Source organism: Trachypithecus francoisi, unplaced genomic scaffold, assembly GCF_009764315.1.
Source record: "Trachypithecus francoisi isolate TF-2019V2 unplaced genomic scaffold, Tfra_2.0 Lachesis_group17, whole genome shotgun sequence".
Taxonomy (NCBI): Eukaryota; Metazoa; Chordata; class Mammalia; order Primates; family Cercopithecidae; genus Trachypithecus; species Trachypithecus francoisi.
The window spans coordinates 31,884,664-31,901,113 of NW_022681462.1; positions in this window are offsets into that span (position 1 = coordinate 31,884,664).

A 16,450-nucleotide genomic window follows, 5' to 3' on the forward strand; every position below is an offset into this window, starting at 1 on the left:
AGCTGGGACTACAGGCACCTGCCACCATGCCTGGTGGCAGTAATCTTTTTTTTTTTTGTATTTTTAGTAGAGATGCGGTTTCACCGTGTTAGCCAGGATGGTCTCGATCTCCTGACCTCGTGATCTGGCCATCTCGGCCTCCCAAAGTGCTGGGATTACAGGCGTGAGCCACCGCGCCTGGCCAGTGTTTACATTTTTAAAATCTTTCTTAGATGTAGCCCTCACCAGAATGAATTGTTTCTATAGCTGCTCTTCAGGACCACTTCTTACATACACATCACAGAGCACACATACCACAGATGTACTACACACACCATACCCATATGTCATCCTCCACATACCACATACACACACCATACACCACACACATACATCATACACCACACACACATACGCACACACACGGGGCTACCCATTTCATCCTATAAAACTGACACGTCCATATTAGAAAAGGGGAGAAATAGTTCTTTTTCTTCACACTCCTAGCATCTACCAGAGTTAAAGACATACTATAATGCTAAATATTTGGGCAATAGGGAACTCAGGGTTTATTTGAGCAATATTTACTAAGGAGGGAAATGCTGTAGGTTAAAAAATTAGTTGTTGGCTAACCTAGAAATACAATCTTGGTCTTCTTTTTCTTAGACCAAGACTATTAACAATAATAAAATAATTTATTTTATGGAGTGTTAATAATAATTTACCACAAAATTCTAGCTACCTTTATTGAGCCCATACTATATGACAGATTCATTTGAGGTATTTATAGATATGATATATACATTTCATATATATTTGGAAAATATCTATATATTTATTTACACACACTAATATATCTAGATCACTCTCTCTGTCTCTCTCTCTCTATATATATATACACATACACACACACACTAATTTGATCCTCATGGAAACTTTCTGAGCTAAGCACTAATACTATCCCCATTTTAAAGATGAAGTAATTAAGCACAGAGAACTAATTAACTTGCCCAAAGTTTTATTGAGAGCTGGGCATGGTTCATATCTTATTTAATTTTCACAACAAGCTTATAAGAAAGGAATGTAAGCCCCCTTTGCATAAGAGAAACCATAGATGGTTGTGATTAAATAAACTACTCAAGGTCACCCAATCAACTTCGAGTCAGGGCTTGAATCCTGCTTGTCCTAGCTCCTAAACCAATATATTTTCCCAGATCTCGACAGACCAAAATGATTTGATCAAAGCTGGTAGAAAGTGCACCAGCCATCCCTGGAATTGACTTCTTGTGGACATGGGTAACATATTCTGGAGTCAACATCAGAACAAAAGGCCTGAAAAAATTCATAAAAACTTGTGAGAGACTGAGCATCCCTCTGGCCTTCAGGATCTACAGTTATCATGTTTTTGGTGAGCATTCCTTCACTGTGCTGATTTTGTAGAAGTCAGATGCTTGATTCACCATAAGGCCAAATGTCACCTTTAATTAACAACTTAAAATAGATTTCACAACCTCCTCCTGCTGACAGACAGTTCCTCCCTTGTGGACTCCTATAATTTGGGCCAGGGAAAAATGGGGCTGTAGGGTATGTACCTCTGTCTGAAGGGAACTATTTTGCAAGTAAACACTCCATTATTTGTTACAACATGGCCAGCCATGCCAATTGCAAATTAAGTGCTGAAGATATATTATTTCTGCAATGACTATCACCATACCCTTTAGTTTAATGACAAAGTAAAGTACATTTGTTTTGTAGTTCCAGAAAAAAATTAATTGTCTCTCAAACAAATAAAGACTTGAAGCCATCAGTCAGCTAAATGTGACCAAAAATTATGTTCACTTGAAATTACTAGATAATTGAGAACAGAAAAACATATATGAAGAGTGCTTGAATGATCTAGGTAATAAACTTCAATGCTTCATTCTTCCTTTCTCATGTAGACATGACTCCACTATATAGGGTTTTTTTTTTTTTTTAGTATAATAATGAAATCCTATTTACTATTTTTTCTTCTCTTTTAAAAAAAAAATAAGGTGAGGAATTTCCATTTTTATCTGACCCTTCAGTTTGCCTGCTCTCACAGCAAACAGAAGGACATTAAATCCTAGAGATTTAGTAATAAGATTAAAATAAGGAGAAATGAATGGAAGAATCATTTAGACCAAAGCCCTGTCTACAGGCAGCTCCATGCGTAAACCATGCTAGGAAATCAGGATTTCTGTATTATTATTAATAACCTCTAGAGAAAGAGAGTTTGTCATCTTTTAAAGTGGTTTTTCATAGTATTAGGCTAAAAGGATATGTTTAAAGCTTCTTTTAGCTGCACAATTTGAAAAACATATCTATAAAGCCAGAGCTGACATGAAAGTGAGGCATCCTGAGCCCTGTTCTACCAAAGTGCCTTCGACCACTGTGGTCATCCGAATTCTTTCTGAGAGCCTGTAAGGAATGAAGAGCTGTCTTGAGATTCGCTATGCCACCAAGAAAGATTTAACTGTCTGGAAGAGTTTTGTTTCTTAAATTGAATGGTGGAAACATAGGCATTTCTTCTATTATTTTATAATAAATTTTGTATACTTTAAATATTGTATTTTTAAAAAGTCAACCCCCTCTTCCACACACACCCAACATGGTGACCTCCAGCAAACTGTGCTATTGTGATCTCAAGGTCTGGCCACTCTTATTGTCCTTCTAGCATATCCCTAGTACTCTCTCAAGCTCAACTCAAGTGTCATATTCTTCAGAAAATAAAAAGTCAAGATATTTGGGTGCCCTTATCTACTATTTAGGTGAGCTAACATATCTGAAACTCTTTCTGGAAGGCTTGGATCATAGCAGGATCTTAAGACATTTTTGCTTCCTTATTTCTTCCATTCTCTATTCCTTCTGTCTCAACAACACACCTCCTTTCTGTGCTCTTTAGACGTGTTTACTCTACCATTGATATATTGATGGTAAGTTACGGCGTACGTGTCTGCTGCTTCCCTTTCTCTTTCTTTTGCCTCCATCTACAAGCAGTGACTTTCTTGGGAGCAGGGACAGTATTTTTCATCTGTGCTAGTCCAGCACCGAGCACAACACAAAGAATAAAGTTGTTTGAATAAAACAACGACAAGAACAATAATAATAACAACAACACTTTACTTGAGGACCAGATCTGAAGCAAACTGAAGGCGTTTTCTATTAGGAAAAGAAACCTGAAGCAAGGAGGAAAGGAGTGATAGATGTTTCCATTTTTATTACACATTCAGTGAGAGCTAGGTAGTTTACATATGTCATATCATTCATCTCCATGCCAGTCTAGTGAAGCAGATATTACAATTATTCCCATTTTTAGGATTGGAAAATGGAAATCAGGTAGGTTAACTATCTTGTACAAAATCAGGTGATTCATAATCAGTAAAACTAAAATGTTAACCCAGATTTGATTCATGCTTTCTTTTCTACTGTACTATTTCCTGGTATATCAGAAAGACTCGATATATGGACTACAGACAAGTAACTTCCTATGCTTGTGTTAATCCATTTTTCATTGCCTTAAAAAAATACCTGAGACTGGGTAATTTATAAAGAAAAGAGGTTTATTTGGCTTACAGTTCTGCAGGCTGTACAAGTATGGCACCAGCATCTGCTTCTGGTGAGGCTATGGGAAGCTTACAATCATGGTGGAAGGCAAAGCGGGGAGCAGGCATATCACATAGTGAGAAAGGGAGCAAGACAGAAAGAGGTGCCAGGGTCCTTTGAATAACCAGCTTTCATGTGAACTAACAGAGCGAGAACTCACTCATTACCATAGGGAGGTCAGCAAACCATTCAGGAGGGATCTGCCCCTATGACCCAAACACCTCTCGCGAGGAATCACATTTCAACATGGGATTTGGAGAAGAAAATTATCCAAACTATGTCAGTGCCTTACTTGAGACAGCTTCAAACCTCTCGGGCAGTAATAAGGGGCAATTGAGACAATACATTACCCCAGCCACTATAATTGTCATCTCTTAATCACACTACCTTCAAGAGAATGCATCCTGCCACCACTCGGTCCAGCAGTGAGTCCCACAGATGAAGAAGGTGAAGCAATGTGAGCCTGATTTATTTTCATTGCAGAATCCCTGAGAATAGAAGAAATAACAGATATGCTTAGAACATAGAAGCCCTCAGGCATGCAGTCTCAAATGTATGAATTGATAGAATCAAACATTTTTCTTTTGTTTCCTCTCTTTACAACACTCATGCTCCTGCCCTGCATCACACTAATTTTTCAGTCTGGTTGACCCTGGAGCTGTATTAATCTAGTTTATCTAATTCCCTTTCAGGATCTAAGGCAGGAGTTTACAAATTATGGCCTGAAAGCTAAGAATTAATTAATTTTATATTTTTAAATAGCTAAAAAAATAGAAAAATAATATTACATGGCACATGAAAATTATATGAAATTTAAATGTCAGTGTTCATGATTAGTTTCATTATAGCCACACCTTTTTGTTTCTGTAGTATATGTGGCTGCTTTTATGTTACATTGGCAGAGATGGGTAGTTGCAACAGAGACTTTATGACCTGCACAGCCTAAAATATTAACTATCTCACCCTTTATAAGAGTTTGCTGACCCCTGCTATAAAGAACAGGTAGGGATTCATTTCTCCAGACAACTAAATTTGGTACTCTCTCACACCCTCTTGTCATTATTCTGGTGGGAGTAGGTTTTCTTTCAAGTGTCTGTAACTGTATAATGCTTTTGTAATTATAACAACGTGAGAGCTATAGTCACTTTTGTTATATCATGTGAATGTCAATGTTGTTAAGGCATCTTATTTGTGCTTTTTGTGTTTATTCTCCCACTCTTTTATATTTTCTTCTGCTTTTTGGCAGAAGCCTCTTCTCTGAGATTAGGTTTTCCTTTTTTTCCACTCATTTCTCAAGCACCATTAAGCCTAATTTTATTTTGTATTTGACTCTCTACCATGGATGGGATAGAAGAAGTCAACTATCCCTGGAGTTCACCATTCAAATCTTGGGCATTCATTTAAGAGGACCACTGGCAAAGTAGAGATGACTCCGTGGAGCACATTCCCTGGATACTGCACTGTAGGAAATGCTTGGAGGAAAGATCATCTCTTATCATCTCTTACTCAGCCTGAGACATCTACTAGTTTCCCAAGGCTGCCATAAGAAAGTTCCACAGCCTTAGAGACTTTAAGTGATGAAAGTTTTTCTCACAGCTCTGGAAAAAAAGTTACAGAAGATTCCTATTTGAATAAGGCAGACTTTTCTGACAATAACAATGAGCTTTATTATCGCGATTGCAGGGTGATGAACTCCAGACTGAGTAGGGATATGTCAAAAACACGGTAGAATTTATTGCTATATCAAATTGGTCTCCTCTCAGCTTTAAATTCTTTTGTATCCTATTGCTCCCAACTAGGCACACCTTAGCACTAGATAGATTTGAAAAAATATATCCTGAAGGTTATTTCCTTCCTTTCTTCCTTCCTTCTTCCTTCCTTCCTTCCTTCCTTCCATTCCTCCCTCCCTCCCTCCCTCCCTTCTTTCTTTTTTTTATTTCTAGAATCAAAAATTGTATTTCTTTTGTGCAGAACTAGAAACGACTCATTACAATATTTGCACTCAGATGAAAGAAATATATTTGGTGATAGATGAAAAGGAAAGTAATTTATGTTATCTTTATTCTAGTATCATTTAGCATGTTCAATTTACATGAATTATTTGGCTAGAACTCTCAAATATTTTCTGAGTTAAGAATGATCATAGATTTAATCATATGTAAGTACTTTATGAAATGAATTAATTTTGTTTTGATTCTGTTAATTTTAATATATTTAAATGGCCAACCTCAGGAGACAGAGGTGGGCAAAGCATTAAGAATTAATTGGCCAGATGAGGTCTGGCTGGCTTATGTATGTGGCTGGAGTCTGAAGCTCAGTAAAAGTTGTCCTTAAGTAATATATTTCGTATCTACTGGATTCAATGTGTATAAACCAAAATGTATCTGTAACATTGATGGCCCAGTGTGTGCCTATTCTAGGAAACAGGTTGGAAAAATGTTTCTGTAAAGAGCCATATAGTAAATACCTTAGGCCTTGAGAGTTACATATTTATAATATTTGTCATAGATTCTTGATTTTTTCCTCCTCCTCTTCTTCTGCTTCTACAACAACCCTTTACAATTTATTTATTTATTTATTTATTATTATACTTTAAGTTCTAGGGTACATGTGCATAACGTGCAGGTTTGTTACATACGTATATTTGTGCCATGTTGGTGTGCTGCACCCATCAACTCGTCAGCACCCATCAATTCATCATTTATATCTTGTATAACTCCCCAATGCAATCCCTCCCCCCTCCCCCCTCCCCATGATAGGCCCCAGTGTGTGATGTTCCCCTTCCCAAGTCCAAGTGATCTCATTGTTCAGTTCCCACCTATGAGTGAGAACATGCAGTGTTTGGTTTTCTCTTCTTGTGATTTAAACCTTAAAGAATTTACAAAACCTTGTTCCGTAGTTTGCTGACTGCCATTCTAGGCATTTCATTTTTCTTTCTTTCTTTTTTTGTCAGGACAGAGTCTTGTTCTGTCATCCAGGCTAGAGTACAGTGGCATATGTTGGCTCACTGCAACCTTCACCTCCCAGGTTCAAGCAATTCTCCTGCTTCAGCTTCCTGAGTAGCTGGGATTACAGGTGCCTGCCATCACACCCAACTAATTTTTCTATTTTCAGTAGAGACGGGGTTTCACTATGTTGGCCAGGCTGGTCTCAAACTCCTGACCTCGTGATTCGCCTGCCTTGGCCTCCCAAAGTTCTGGGATTATAGGTGTGAGCCACCACGCCTGACCCATTTCATTTTTTTAATGATTCTGTTCTTAACCTATTAGGCTAATGTCAGGCTAATTCAGCCTTTTGCATCTTTGTAGTAAGTATTATACTACCCTGTATGACAGAGAGGCTCTCCTAATACTGAAATGTAGCATGTGATATTCAATCTTTGATCTAAGGCAACCAAAAATTCTTTCATGCAAATACCTTTTGGGGTGGAAGTGAAGAAATGAGTAATTCATTTCTTAACAATTATTATATTACCCACACAATGGGTGGGTTCATTGATTAGTAACTTGGCAGATGACATTCCAATGACCATATCCAAAGAAGATTTAAAACAGGAGTTTTATTACTTGTACCAAGAAGGAGAAAACCTGAGATAATCCCCTAAAGCAGTGCCTTCCTGAACAAACGTGAAAACAGGGCTTTTATTAGGTGGATTACCTGAGTCACTGTACACAGGGGTGAAATACGGGCAGTGCAAATGCAATCACACATCATGCTTCTGATACATCTTATGTATAAAAAATAGCTAATAAGTTCCTTCCTGGGTGAGGATTTTGCTAAGGTAATATAGAGAGTTTGCCAAAGTTCCTTTCCAAGTCAGGTATCTCTGGATCTAACCAGTTTTTGTTTTGTTAGGGCTGGGCTTCTTCCTGGGACTTTTCTAAACAACAATAACTCAAGGTGAAACAGTTATAAGTGGGTGCTTTCTCACAGTGAATACCAGGAAACCAGGGATCCTCAGTTACACTTATCTTAATATAAACAAGTCTCACTTTGGACAGGAAAGTAAAGGTGCAGAGGCTAAAAGGTGTAATTGCTGAATTATAAAATTTAAAGGCTGAAAACAAATGTTGAGAATAAGGACAGATGTACGTTTGGGGTTTAAAGCTACACAATCACTGGGGACCATTTGGAAAAGGAAATCAAAATTTTGAATAAAAAATCAAGATGTGAGTATTTACTGAGAACAAAAAAAGTAATAGTAACAAATAGCAAATTTACAAAAGCTAGCAATTGTCACAAATTTCACAAAATCTAGAAAGTTGATTTAGCATTTTCATTAATAAACTCATGTTTATAATAAACATGTTTACCACAAACATGTTTAAATGTGTTTAAAACACACTTTAGTAATACTGTTTTCTTTTGTGTTTGTGTTTGTACTCTTTAATTATCTTCACACTTAACAGATTTGCTAAACCATGATCTATAGAGAACAGACTCACTTAGCCCTTCTTGTAGTATAATTGATTTAAATTTATTTTTTAGTATTGATAGATTAGAAAAGCTTCTTTCTGGATCATAGTTCCTGCTTGGGAATATCACATCAATTTTTAAAATCATGAACACATTTGAGAACAGTTCTGTCAAGTTTATTTGACATGCAAGTGACTAAAGCTGTTCAGGTCTGAGATTTTGCTCTCCTTACAAATGAACAAGTTACCATTACTGTTTCACAGACTATGATTCAGAGACAAAAGATAAAGAACTTTATTAGTCATGTCAAAAACGGTAGCTAGAGATAAATGTAGGTTTGTACAGGTTTTGTCAGGTTCACCATACCCTCCACAGAGGTCACACAAAGATCTTATCATAGATTTATGCACATACTGTGTGTTGTATCATAGGAGAGGTATTACAAACTTCAGGGACTCACCACTTTTATAGTAAATGGAAGCAAGTCTGCTGTTTGTGCAAGGGAAGACATTACCTCATCCCTCAAGTTTGCTCACTACAAACACAACTCTAAGAAATGCCCCAGATAAAGAGTTGTCAGGTCCTTGCATTTTTGGTGTACCCAGTAAGAATATGCAGTGATGCTCAGGGATCATGGCAGATTTGCCTCTCTCATGAAGAAACAGTAAAATTTGTGGGCTTTTCAAATTTTCTTAGGCAATGGTTCATCTTAGGCACTATTTGAATTGATAGTGCTTGTTAACCAATAAGCCACCAGTGTCCTCATTGTGGTGGTTTATTCTTAAATCTTCCATTCTGTTAGTGTTCTGTGTTAAACAAATAAAAATTTTCTATTTTTTAAATGTGTTTCCTAATGCAAAGATTAAATCCTCTTCATTAATTATATTACTACAAATCCAACAGTCTGTTATTATCTCTATTGAAAATATAACCCTTCTTTAAGAAATACTGTTCTTGCTATAATCTGAAAAAATATTGTTACAATTCAGTTCTCTGTGTCAGAATAATTTCTGTTAGTTTTTTGGTTATCGTAGCACTATGATGAAGTATGCTTTATATTCTATTATATTTTTACCTGAAACTTTTTCACCTTTTTAAAACAAAATAGACCCAAAGATGACAAAAGACACTTTGGGAGGCCAAGGCAGGTGGATCACGAGATCAGGAGATGGAGACCATCCTGGCTAACATGGTGAAACCCTGTCTCTACTAAAAATACAAAAAAATTAGCTGGGTGTGGTGGCGGGCACCTGTAGTCCCAGTTACTCGGGAGGCTGAGGCAGGAGAATGGCATGAACCCGGGAGGCAGAGCTTGCAGTGAGCTGAGATCGCGCCACTACACTCCAGCCTGGGCGACAGAGCAAGACTCTGTCACAAAAAAAAGAAAAAAAAGAAGAAGAAGAAGATGATAAAAGAGAGTACTCATCTCAGTTTGTGTTCTCTCAGGAGCAGACATGAAATCGAGATTTGAGTGCAAGGACTTGTATTTGGGAAATGATCCCTGGAAGTATCAGTTAATAGTGGGGGACTGTGACAGGGAGGTATAGACAGAGACGGAAGACTATCAAGCAAGTAATCACTGTGGATGACTAAGCTTAAACCACTTTGGGAACTTGGGCAGACAGTGTAAATAGGTGTCTCAGAAATATCCAACCTGAGTTATAAGGAATGTGAGAGCTGAGGAATTGATTTACTGACATCCTCAGTGATATTTGAGCTTATTCTTGGGTGAGAGGGTTAAGTGTCAATATTCTCCTGGCTACTAGTAAAAGATCCCAGGAAAAATGCAAATTATGGCAGTGTGATATCAACTGTAAATTGTAAATATTAAGGCCTGGGGGGACATTGGTGAAATTCCACAGTACCTGCTACAATATCTTTAAAATATTTCTAATCTCATCATTGTTTTGTTAAAATGGTTCAAAACGCTTTTCCATATTATAGTAATATTCCCAATTCAGTTTTCCCTTAGCTATATTCTAAGGATGTTCACTCTACTCTCTTGACACTGCATAAGAGAGAAAGTAGAATGAGGGGTAAAACCATTGTGAAGGGATACTGGTCTTAGGCACATGTAAATACAAATGTTACTCAAAAAGTGACCATGTTGATACCTTGCTTGGAATCATTCAGTTCATCTTTGAAAGACTGATAATCCTAAAATACTCCTGTAAGAAGAACGTTAAAGCACTTTCATGTATGTAAACTGACTTTCTCCAAGTTGTCTTACCTCCTTTGATTGCCCTTTTCCTTAACATCAAGGTAAATAATTGCTCCTCCATGCCATAATTGCAGGAAGTTCAGTTTCCTCTCTGGGCTCACCTCCTTCTCCCAGACTGCTCACATGTCTGCAATGTTTCATGCTCCTGGGATTCTGCACAGCTGCTCTAAGCTAAACCAAGTTTGGTCATACTGACCCATGGCTTCTCCATGCTGCTGAGGTCTTTCTATAATCATTTGCCACTAAGGTGGTACTACTAACACAAACTTTTAATACCTAAGTAGATTTTGCTGAAATCTTGACAGCAATAGATGGATTTACTGACAGAGAAAGAATGAAAAAAGAAATTAACTTAGAATTTAGTATCAGATAGAATTGCTTCTAGAGTTCATTAGTCAGAAATCTACCTTCACAGGAAATTCCTAAGGGTGAGTTTTTCTTCTCAGGCCCTTCTAGCATGTTATCTGATTCTCTTTACTCTCTGCTTTCCTATCTTCTTCTACTTTAAGATTCAAAGCAGGATAAAGAAAAATTTAAAAACCCTCTCTCAAGTTCCCTCTGGAGTAAGATAATTAATAGGTTACCCTTTCCCTAGTAAAGCAGTGTTTTGAATTTTATGCTATATTAATCAGGTACTCTTTCTTGCAAACTATGTCTTCTGGTCTAGGCTCTAGGCCTCACTTCTACACCTCTGAATAACCAAATAATATCTTGATCCTCAAATAAAATAATCTTTACCCTGCTCCAAGTTAAATTATTTCTCCTTTTAGCAGAAGTGTACACCGATTGCTATAAAATACATAAATAGTCACTTTTCAGATCCACCAAAGATTTTGGAATCTTGGAGCAGGTCTCCTGAGATCTTCCTGGTTCATATATATATATATATATATCCTCAAGACACTGCAGCCTACAGCAGAAAGCAAGAGTCACTGCTTTACATTACTGAATCTAAGCCAGTTGCCTTGTGAACCTTACACCTGCAATTAAATTGGTCCCATCCAATCAACTGTGGGCAAGGGGTCAACATCACATGTTACAAAGAACATGTATGCACCTGTTCATAAGGAACCACCTCTAACTTCTGCAGAGGTAGATTTATTAAGTGCATTGGTTCTCTCAGAAGGAAACTGTGGTGTATATATTTAATATACCCAGAAGTGTCTAATGCATTGGAAATCCAAGAGTGACATAAACCTCACATTATTCAGTTTAAAAAAAAAATGCTTCTAAGTAAGCCCTAGGCCACATCACATAAGGTGCCAAATGTTGATTTCTCAGGCCAGTGAAGAATAAACTCAAATAAATGCTTCATGTGGCAAGAAGTGGTGGAAAAATCTGAATCCTGTAATTTCTAATATCTTTAAAACGGCACTGAGAATGTCAGCCCTCATTAGTGCTTTCAGTTTAATGGAGATAATAAGCTAAGGGGTGTTGCAGAAGCTGAAGGAAGTTCAAAGACATATGAAGAAATCCATTCTCAGGAAAATACTAATTTATTTTCCATTTGCCTATAAAAATAAAATAAGGGAAAAAATTCTCTAAGGGTCTTTTCATCCTGGAAGAAAAAAGACCCAATTTTTGCTCTACTCCCTCATTAGGCATTGTGGTGGCTCTCTGATTTTATTTGTCTTGAAATTTTATTTAAATCTTTTACATTAAGTTTTCTGTATGTTTAATACAAGCTTCCTCAACTTGATACAAGCAAACCAGGGCAAGGATCATCTTTAATGCTTCTAACAATTCATTTGTTATCTACATATTGTGAGCAACTGAATGGAAGGTAAAATACAGAATTAAATGATGAGGGAGATACACTTTTATATTATTCCAGGTGCTGGGGATACAGCAGTGAATGGAATAGATAAGATTCTTGCTCAGATGATGGTTCCATTCTACTGTGATTAGGGAAAGAGAGCCAGACAATGGACAAAGAAACAAATAAATACTCAAAATAAAATTAGAGAATTATAGGTATCATGCAGGAATTGAAAAGAAATAGTAGGCTATAGAGAGAGTATATATGTGTGGAGGGGTTATTTAGAGAAGTGGATCAGATAGGCTTCTCTCAGAAGGTGAGATCAAAGCTCAAAAATGAACAATGGAGGATAAGCCAGCTATATGAATATTTGGGCAAAGAACATTCCCAGCACAGTATTTCAACAAGGATAAAAGCACTATGGTTGGAATGATACTGGCATTATCAAGGAAAAGAAACAAGACTGCTCTGTCAACAGTGCACATGGGAGACTGGAGTCAGAAGCCAGGTGTGCATGGCCTCACGTAAAAGGAGCTAATTATGCCTAAACCTTTCTTCCGAACTTGATCTGGCAGCTTTAACTCTACCTGCCTGTCACACCAAACTTCCTTCACACTGAGAACTAAGGCAGAGAAATGGGAGAGAGAATAAACATGGTGATCAGATTGTAGGGTGCTGCTTACCTGGAGAAGGCTAATAAAACAAGCATTTGCCTGTTTATTTTACATCCTTTTTGCTTAAGAGAATAGATAAGGAAAAATTTGGATTGAACTTAAAGTGCAGGTTTTCCGATGCCCAATGCAGTGATATTTCGACTGCACCTCTGGGAACAACACAATGTATGTGTTTAAGGTAATAAAATAATAGAACCCAGAACCATCTGTGAGGACCTTGACATTGGTCCCGAAGGGATGTCATCTGACAACGGCAGTCTTTCTGAAACAAATCTGGTCCAATACCACCTAGAACCAGTTTTAACTGGACTCATGGAAGCATAGGAAAGTAAACTCAGTAACAGCCCTAGCCTAACTCCAAAAAAAGATTGAGAAGTAAAAAGTTAATAACCCAACATCCCCCTCTTTTTCTTCCCATGTGTTCACTTGGCACAAGCTGGTGTCCTCACATGGCCTTTGCAAACAGAGAATGGAGGGATTATTTTGCCTGTTTGGCTTCATTTACATGTTTGACCTCTCTGCTAACACAATTTCAAATGTGTGGGAAAATGAAGTCCCCTTTCATTAAGAATAATGAAAAGGGCATTTGGATTCAGAATTTCTATTGTGGTTTGAGATAGTTGTGCAGCTTTTAATCATGGTGGCTCCTTTCATATCTGTGTATTCCTTGCAATGTGAAAAAATTAGAATCTGTTCTTTCTAAGTGTAGTAGAATGTGGAAAATTTTTTTTTACAAAACTTTAAGTGGTTTTTATATTATTAGTATAATAAAAAAGAAAAAAGAGAAGAGCATGTCTTTTTCTTATCAGATTCACGTTGTTACAGTAGTCTTACCGTTGCCGGTAGCCTTTCAAGGCACTTGCTTCTAATTCGATTTTTATTAATGTTTAGCAAAAATGAGAGTTGGAGGCTTATATCTTTTTATTACAAATATCCTTCTATTTAGGATATACCCTGGGAACTTTGATGCTGCAGGTAGGGGATTGCTAAATAATCATCAGAATTGGATTTGACAAAGCCATTTAGTAATGTTCAGTCTCCCGGGGCTCAATGGTGCATTTTTCCCAGCAAGTTTTTTGCATGTCTGCTCTGCTTTCCTTGATGTGAGTAATTATGCTCCTGTAGCTAAGTTAAGGAGATAATTTCAGCCAACAATTCATGACTGTATTTTTTGCAGTCCTGAATGTTGCTTTTCAGGACTAATTTGAAACACATGCTATAGGCCTCATGCAAACCACGTAAATGACTTAAAATTGTATTTTGGACTCGAATTTCCATCAGTTTTAGAATTTCCTAGACTCGGTGAGCATGAAAGAGAATCCACAGGCAAATGGGCTAAGGGGAATTTACTATTCTCCACAAAGTTTACCACCAATTTCAGGCCTCTTACAGTGTTTATTGTAGCCAAAACCACACTGGTCCCCAAATTTGCTCTTTTGGTTAAATAGTCTATCCAAGTATTTACACCAAGCCTGCTTATTGCTTTGTCTAACATCCAGAAAAGGTTAAGATTTCACTAAAGACTGAAGAAAACCAGCAGAGAACAAAAAAGGGAATAAAAAAGGAAAATGCATGAACTATATTGTCATCTAGCTCACAATGTAAAGAATTCTGAATTTACCTGGAAATGCTAGGACCCCACTCCACCTCCTGTTTGTGAGAATGTTTCTCTTAGTGTTTCATTTCCTTTCCAGCAGCAGCAGCCCTTTGAGGATTACCTTATTTAACTTCTCACCTCTTGGGAAAACACAGGTGTTAAGAGGAATGGATTTAACACAATTTCTGGCCACCTCTTCCCCCTACTGCCTAGACCAGAAACAGTTCTTACACTTCTGGTACCCATCAAAATATGAAGGTACATTCTAGCCACTGATGTGATCTGTGTCTACTAATAAGGCAAAGGTCAACTACTGCTTCCTAATGTCTGGGGAAATGGGCTATTGTTGAATCCTGTTTGATGAGGTTGGAGTGGAGATGGCAAGAATAATTGGGGAAGTGAGCCTGTGCACTTTTTCGGAAGACAGATGGGTGCATATTCTATATAAGGAAAGTTAAAAAATCAAGTGTATGGTCCCGGAATATGCATGTGTATGGTGGGGTGGGAGGGTGGAGGTTGGAATAAGATGCAAGGAATGAGGGTGTGAGATAAGTGAATCTAAAGGGAAAAGGAAAGGGAAAGCTCGGAAACCAAATGACACCAACACAGGCAGAGATGTAAGGTTGTGAAAGCTGCTGCGGAAACAGTTTAGACGGTTTGTTCTCAAACTTGAGGGTACATCGGAATCCCCAGGAAGGGGATCTGTGCATACAGAATTGTTGGTCACCAGCACAGAATCTCTGATTCAGGGGATCCGGAGTGGGTCCCAAGAATCTGCATGTCTAAGAGGTTTCCAGATTATGTGGGGGCTGTTGGTCAGGGGACCACACTTTGAGAACCACTGGTTTGGCCTCTGCTTCTATGTATAGTCTATATATAGTATTGGATCTCAGCAAGAATGTGATGAATGACATTTGTGTTCATTTCTTTTTTTTTTTTTTTTTTGCAATTAAAAGTTTTTTTTTTTTTTTTTATTATACTTTAAGTTCTGGGGTACATGTGCATGACGTTTATATCATGTATAACTCCCCAATGATTTGTGTTCATTTCTTCCAGATGCCTTTTCTTATGCAACCCTTCCATGTCTTTCTCCCCCTCCTGACAGGTATCCAGTTTTTCAGCTATAGGTATTATTGTTATGCATAATCCTCCCTGTTGCTCAAGAATACTACCGTTTGCTATTTACAGAGTCTCACCAGGGTGCTCCACATTCTTAACACGTATACCAGTCACATGTTACATCAAATACTTTTGGGAAATTCTTCTAAGTACATCATTAAATTAATTTAAAAATGAAACATGTTCTTAAATGGAATTGGGCTGTAGGTGTCACCTTAGACAGTTTAATAAAAGGCAAATATTGCAAGGAAAAGGTAAAGATCTCAGTGCAGGAGCTAGTTTGGGACAATGTCCTCCCTTTCTGAGGTTTCCCAAACCCTCCCAGGTATCTAGCTGTGTCTTCTGCCATCATATAAGGCCAGTCCTATATGCGCAGATGGACAGAGAGCAGGGATTTTGGCAGTTAGTCCTGTTTGCATGTGCATAACCATTAAGAGTTTTCTTATCACCTCCTCTATCACTTATTTGTTGAGACAGAGCAGGCTCAGTGTCTCCACAGCACTGCCCAGTGATGTTCCTGCCTCACTCCCTTCCTCCTAGGACCTGTAATTAGGTGCAGCCTTTCCTGACACTTTTGAACACAGCAGTGGCAGGTATGGTGGTGTCTGCACAGATCCTTCTTCAAGAGAGAGCCTGCTGTGAGTGGCTCTTAGCTGATAGCCTCCAGTGCTAAATCTCCGGGATGTCTCAGCATTCACACCAAGGGTGTGTGGCCCTGGCTGCTCCCAACCAGTGGCTGAGGGACTTAAACAGAATCATTTCTGCCTGTTGTGAGGATCCTCTAACAGGCGGCATTGCTCTGGGCCCAGCACCTGCGTGGCTGACACTTTTTCAGGACTGCTCTGAAGTTTAAGCACTTCCTCTCCCATCCTCATCATCCCCTGTCCCATCATGGGAGACCTTCCTCTGGCCTGAAGCTTTCCCTGCCTACTCCTGTTCTTTCAGCTCTACCTTCACAGGCATTTCCCCCAATGAATTTCTTGCCTTTCTTTTTTCATTTTTTCCATCTTTCTCTCTTTTTCTCTATTTTTATATTTTTAATTTTAATCCTGCAGATTGAG